At 45.4% G+C, this 6,800-nt stretch overlaps 1 protein-coding gene across 3 annotated transcripts in view; it reads left to right on the forward strand.

The window, feature by feature from the left end:
* The first annotated feature begins 798 nt into the window (after positions 1-798).
* Positions 799-6,800, forward strand: part of C2H2orf42 (chromosome 2 C2orf42 homolog) — a 33,861-nt gene continuing 27,859 nt past the window's right edge. Inside the window, exons 1-2 of one of the 3 annotated variants that reach the window (XM_021190232.1) lie at positions 799-886; positions 6,224-6,477. The gene's annotated coding sequence lies outside the window, so the exon portion shown is untranslated. Of the gene's footprint in view, positions 887-1,039; positions 1,642-6,223; positions 6,478-6,800 lie in introns of those variants that run through there. The other 2 variants (XM_029535570.1, XM_021190233.2) reach the window with 2 other exon arrangements.

Genomic DNA, 6,800 nt, shown 5'->3' on the forward strand with positions numbered 1-6,800 from the left:
AGATGATCCAGGTATAAATATGAATGCTTTTGAACTTAGCAGCAAATGAAAATTGTGGCGGGGGGATACATCTCTTCCTTAGTTCCTTCAGTTTCTGAAACAATATTAGAAAAATCTGATCCCAGAAAAGGACCACTTTAACTGAGAAAAGTAAAATTTGGCCAGAGCAAAGGAATTGTGCCTACAGCGCACCACCAGTAGGTGTCCAAGCTACAGGGACACACAGGCCTCACCTAAAGCACCATTGCTTTCTGAAGATAACAGTGATTCTAAAGATCTGCAGGGCGGTGGTGGCACATGTCTTTAATCCCAGCACATTGGAGGGAAGAGGCCCACGGATCTGTGTTAGAGGCCAGCCTGGTCTACAAAAGGAGTTCCAGGAAACACTATTTGGAGCCGGGAATTTACGATTCTGAAGAACAAACATACAGAAAGTCTATTTCGGCTCTTTCCAAGGGGAATCGTTCAAATAATGTGTAAGTGCGAAGGGAGAGAAACCATACAAGCTCAGGCGAGCTCTGCTTCCGTTTCCAGTAAAACTGTTTTCAACACAGAGTTGGTCAGGCTCGAAGTGCTCGGGATCACCAGGAAGCCTTGCAGGTGTTTTCTGTACCTTTAGGTAAAGCCACGAAGTGACAGCACCCTGAGCCTCGAGTGTAGTTCCCACCACTATCTTGTCCGAATGAGAGCACTCCTCTGAAAATACTACAACTCCCATGGTGCCACTTCAGCGGGGTGAGCGGGCCCTTGGCGCACGTGGGCGGATCTGACCAATAACGACCGTCGTTACAGCAAACAGTTTGGACGTGTTTGTAAAAGTCCGAGGCAGGCGAAGAGACGCGGCGAGGGTCGTCACCAGCGAGAGGTCCCTAGAGTTGCGAGGCAGGTAAGGAGGCAAAGTGGGAGAGGCCAGACACCGGCGGGGCACGGCTTAGGGTGGGAACAGAGGCGGAAAACGTGTTCGGGGAACTGCGTGTCGGACTGCTGACATTCTTGCTGGGCCCTCACTTTGACGCTTGTGACGCCGGAAGTGAGCGTCTTGCGCAGGATGTCAGGAAGCGGGTCGCATGGGAAGTGCGTTTTCCAGCCGGCCGTTCCCGGAAGCTGAGCTTAGGCGCGCTCCCCTAAACAACACAGAGAAATCGTGGCCCGGACTCTGTTATCTGACAGTAACAGGGCTGATTCTACAATCAGTAAAGGTCTGCGAGCTGTGACGTCTCGGTCCAACCAGACAGTTTAATCCCTAAAATGAGTAAATAGCGCCTCCACAGGATCCCTGGAGTGCATGCATGCACTCGAATAGTTCTTTCTCACTTGGGGCGGTGTTCACGTGCCCAAAACAGCGTCCCCACAGCCACCAGCTCAGCGGCCGCATGGGACAGGGGGCAACCTATCGCGCCTCGGGTTCCCTCAGCCAGCGCCAGGCGCTGTTCATCCTCTTGCTGAGAAGAGACAATCAGCGGGAGACCCTTCACAAGTCGCGTTCCTTGTGTATCCTTTTTTAAGACAGAGTCTGCAAGCCGGGCGTGGTGGCGCAGCCAGTCATCCCAGCACTCGGGAGGCGAAGGCAAGAAGATCTCAAATTCCAGGACAGCTAGGCTACATAACATACCTTGTCTCAAAAAGAAGAGAATAAACAGGGTATGGTGACGAGCTCCTTTAATACCAGAACTCTGGAGGCAGAGACTGGCGTCTCTGAGTTCGAGGCTTCCCTGGTCCATCCCAAGACAGCCAGAGCTATACAAAGAAATTCTGCCCCCTACCTCCCACGCCACCCCCAAAAAAGGAAAATAAGAAGGAAACTCTGTATTATTCGTAGTAATACGTGTTTTCAAAATCAAGTAGTAAAAAAAATGAGATTAAACCTCCATTTCTCGGGTCTCAAATTACTGCTGAGGGAATAGACAAGTATACTGTGTCCTTAAAGTCTTTTTTTAAAAAGATTTGTGTGTAATGCGCGTGGGTATATCCAGTGTGTCAAAGGAGTTGGATTTCCCAGAATTAAGAGTTATAGGCAGATGAGCCCTGATGTTGCTGCTTGGAACCAAACTTGGGTCCTCTAGAAGAGCATTACACACTTTTAACCACTGACCATCTCTGCAGCCCCATTTCCCCCTTTACTTTCTTTTCAAAACCAAGCATAGCATACACAAAGCACTAAGTTTTTCTCACCCCTCAGTGTATGTTGATACTTGTTACTGGTATACAGATCTCAACTTTTTTTAGTGGCTTTACAGTCGCATGTTACTCAGCACACTGTACTTCGTTCTTTAATGGAAGTCCTTTTTCTATTCTGCAGTTACAAAATCTCATAGAGGGATATCTGTAATTTAGATGCCAGCCTGGTCCACATATTGAGTACAGCCAGGTGTACATACTAAGACCCAGTCTTCAAAAAAGAGGTGGGAGCTGGAAAGAAGGCCCAGTAGTTAAGAGCACATACTGTGCTTGCAGAGGATCTTGAGTTGAGTTCCCTGCACCCATGTCTAGTAGCTCACAAGCACCTGTAACTACAGATCCAGACAGATGCAGTGTGGCTGTTGGCTATGGCTGCCTGTACTCATGCACATAGCCTGACACAGGAAACAGTTTTTCAGGTTCTGAAAATGTTAAGTGTACAAAGGAAATAGCCATGTTTACTATGATATTTACATTTATTGAAATATATGGCCCAGCACTGTGGTCCATACATGTAGTCCTATCTCTTAGGAGGCTGAGATAAAAGGATTATCTAGAGTTTAAGGCCTGCCTCAGGTACATAATAAGTTCCAGGTCACAGAGTAAAACCCTATCTTAAAAATAAATAAAAGCCGGGCGTTGGGCTGGTGAGATGGCTCAGCGGTTAAGAGCACTGACTGCTCTTCTGAAGGTCCTGAGTTCAATTCCCAGCAACCATATGGTGGCTCACAACCATCTGTAATGGGATCTGATGCCCTCTTCTGGTGTGTCTGAAGATAGCTACAGTATACTTATTTATAATAATAAATAAATCTTTGAGCCGGAGCCAGTAGGGACTGAGCGAGTGGAATTGACCAGACCGAGTGGGGCCAACCGAAGTGAGCAGGGTTGACCAGAGCGAGCAAAGGTCCTAAAAATTCAACTCCCAACAACCACATGAAGGCTCACAACCATCTATACAGCTACAGTGTACTCATATACATAAAATAAATAAATCTTTAAAAAAAAAAAAAAAAAAGCCGGGCGTTGGTGGCACACGCCTTTAATCCCAGCACTCGGGAGACAGAGGCAGGCGGATTTCTGAGTTTGAGGCCAGCCTGGTCTACAGAGTGAGTTCCAGGGCTACACAGAGAAACCCTGTCTCGAAAAACCAAATAAATAAATAAATAAATAAATGTATATGGGTCTTAGTATATACATGGGGAGGGGGTCTTACTGGAGATCAAGTCAAGGGTCTCTCCATGCTGAGCCAGTGCTTGTCCCAGTGATCTCAGCTCTATGTATTGTAGCCATAAACCTAGGACTAAGCCAAGCATCTGTGGCTGATAAGTGGACAAGCAAAACATGACTTACCTATGCATTGAAATACTGCATTTAAAAAAAAAAAAGACTTTACAGGGATTGGAGACGTGGCCCAACAGTTAAAACTAATTGCTTCTCTTCAGAGTTCTGTTTCCAGCACTCTGGGATGCCATTATCAGGCAGCTTTCCAACTGCCTGTGACTCCAGCTCCAGAGGGTCTTATACCCTCCCTGGCCTCCATAGGCAGCTGCATTCACGTGTGCATATACATGACAGATACACAACTAAAAATAAATCTTTGAAAACATTTAAGTAACTGAGTGTAGAGGCTTTTATCTTTAATAATTAAGCTAATCCCAGCACTCAGGAGACATCTCTTTAGATGCCAGTCTACATAGTGAATTTCAGGCCAGTCAGGATTCCTTGGTGAGACCTTATTCCAGAAACAAAGCCAAAATACTGTGGTTTTATTTACAAGCTAATACATATATTCATGTATATGTGTATTTGAAAATGTGTTTCTCCGTCGTGCATAATTGGCACATTCCAATTTGCATCTAAATATTTTTTTCAAGAATTATAAGCAGATTGCCTTTTCCACCTCTTAATAAAAAAGCATTAAGAGGCAGAGAAGATGGTTCTTAAGGTGAAGTTCCAGCCTTATGAGCATAAGGACCTAAGTTCTGATCATCAGAAGCCATGTACACAGCCAGGCACAGAGATGAACCCTGTAATCCAAGTGCTTAAGGAGCCCTAGGCTTTGCTTTCCAACCACTCTAGACAAATCAGTGGAAGGCCCTGTCTCAAAAACTGAGGTGGAAAGCAAGAAAGATAGCTCAGGGTAAAGAGCATTTGTTCTCAGGAAGGATAAGTGTGCATTTCCCAGGACCCACACAGTGACTCACAGCCGTCTGGAACTTCACAGACACTGCACATACATATAGTGCACACACACACACACACACACACACACACACACATGCAAGCAAAGCATTCATATACATAAAACTTAAAAAAAAAAAAAAAGTGAAGCAGTTGTGCTGGCACAGATCTTTAATCCCAGCACTCAGGAAACAAAGACAGGCAAATCTGCGAGTTGCTCCTACAGATAAAGACCCTGTTTCCAAAAAAAGGAAGAAAAGATATGAAGCAATTGAGGACACCCACCATCAGCTTCTGGATTCCTTACTTGGGACTGCACACACACACACATTTACACATAACACAGAAGTATTGAGTCTAGTGTAGTGGGTGGAGAGATGGCTCAGCAGTTAAGAACAGACTGCTCTTCCAGAGGTCCTGAGTTCAATTCCCAGCAACCACATGGTGCCTCACAACCATCTAAAATGGAATCTGATGCCTTCTTGTGGTGTGTCTGAAGAGAGCTAGTGTTCTCATAAAAATAAAAATTAAATATTTTTTTAAAAAAATCAAGTGTAGATGTGCTTGAACCCAGGCCAGCCAGGGCTGTGTAGCAAGATTCTGCCTCAAAAAATAAAAAAGGCCAGGCAGTGTAGGCGCATGCCTTTAGTCCCAGCACTTGGGAGGCAGAGGCAGGTGGATTTCTGAGTTTGAGGCCAGCGTGGTCTATAGAGGACTACACAGAGAAACCCTGTCTCAAAAAAAGAGAAAGAGAGAGAAAGAAGGAAGGAAAAAAAGGAAGAAAGAAAAAATAACAAAAATAATTTTAAATAAGTGTTAAAAACATTGAACTTCAGAGGCTGAGGAAGTAGTGAGAGCAGTACTTGCTGAGCACTCGCAGAGCTCTGGATTTGCCACCTCAGTACTGTATAAACTGTATAAACTGAGTGTGATGCTGCATACCTGTGATCCCAGTAGTGGGAAGTGAACGCTAGAGGATAAGAGGTGCAGAGTCATCATAGGCTGCACAGGGAGATTGAGACCAGCCTGAGATAATGGTAGCACATGCCTTATAATCCTGCCACTCAAGCATTGGAGGCAGAAAGATGAGGCATTCATCATCCTAGGCTACATAGATGTCAAGGTGGAGTGGTTAAGAGTCAGAGGGCCCAGGTTTGGTTCCCAATACTTACATGGTGCCTCACAACCACAGCCATCCATAATGCCAGTTCTAGGGGATATGGTGCTGTCTTCTGACTTCCATGGGCACCAGGGGTGCAATTGGTGCATAGATATTCATGAACGCCAAATAAACACTCATATACATAAAAATGAAAGCTGGGAGGTAGTGGCTCATACCTGTAATCCCAGAGCTTAAGAGACAGAGGCAGGAGGATCTCTGAGTTCAAGGGAAGCCTGGTCCACAGAGTGAGTTCCAGGACAGCCAGGGCTACACAGAGAAACCCTGACTCAAAAAATAAGTTTTTCAATGAAAAATAATAAAATATAAGGCACTAAAAACATTACGTTTTACCATTAGGGAAGGTGAATGGGACCAGTTCTATACTGTGGCTTCTGTTCTGTCAACCTTGTACAATGACATTACTGTTATTTTATTACTTTCTTGTTGAAACTCTAAATGTTAAATTTCCACAGCAATATCTGACAGATATTTCTCAAATGTTGTCAGAATTTCAGACATAGACCCCATGGGACCTTGGCGTGCATTGATGTTCTGGCACTGTAGGCTGGCCCCAGGGACTTCCCATGGACTAAGCAGTCATCAGCTAATGAGCTAGAGCCCAACTCCTACTCTGCCTATTTCTAAGTAGAAAGATCCATCTTGGTCATGTGACAACTGTCCTCTCTTGTTTTGCTTTAGGCCGCCAAGAGTTCTACCCAGAGGAGCTGCAGTCTGTCTGGAACCCTGAACAAGAGCTTTGCCAGAGGAGATGGAATGTCTGCAGTGTTACATCAGAGCTCAGCCTTCAGAGGACTTAGGCCAAGTGGCACACTTCACTGCAAATGAGCATGCCTGGTTTTGTGCTGTCTGATCATCACAAGCTAATGAAACACATATTAGGTCTTATGGACACAGGTTCCACTGTTCTCCAGGTGCCCTGGCAGCTGGTACAGGTAGGACTGGGAAGGACTGGGTTGTGCTTCAAGGGACCAGTAGAAGGGAACTAACCCATCTTTCCTGTGCTCTGGTCCTTTCTTTCTGAAACAGGTTCTCATGTAGCCCAGGTTGGCCTTGATTGCCTTCGTAGTTGGGAATGACACTGAATTCCTGATGCTCTTGCCCTGCCTCCCGAGTGCTAGGATTACAGGCATGTTCCACCATCTCCAGTTTATGTGCTGCCAAGGCATCATTCTAGTCCCAACAACTAGGAGCCTGAGGCAGGAGGATCTGTGAGACTTTAAATCTAGCCTGGGCTACTGTCTTTTTTTTTTTTTTT

This window comes from Mus pahari, chromosome 2 (assembly GCF_900095145.1).
Source record: "Mus pahari chromosome 2, PAHARI_EIJ_v1.1, whole genome shotgun sequence".
Classification (NCBI taxonomy): domain Eukaryota; kingdom Metazoa; phylum Chordata; class Mammalia; order Rodentia; family Muridae; genus Mus; species Mus pahari.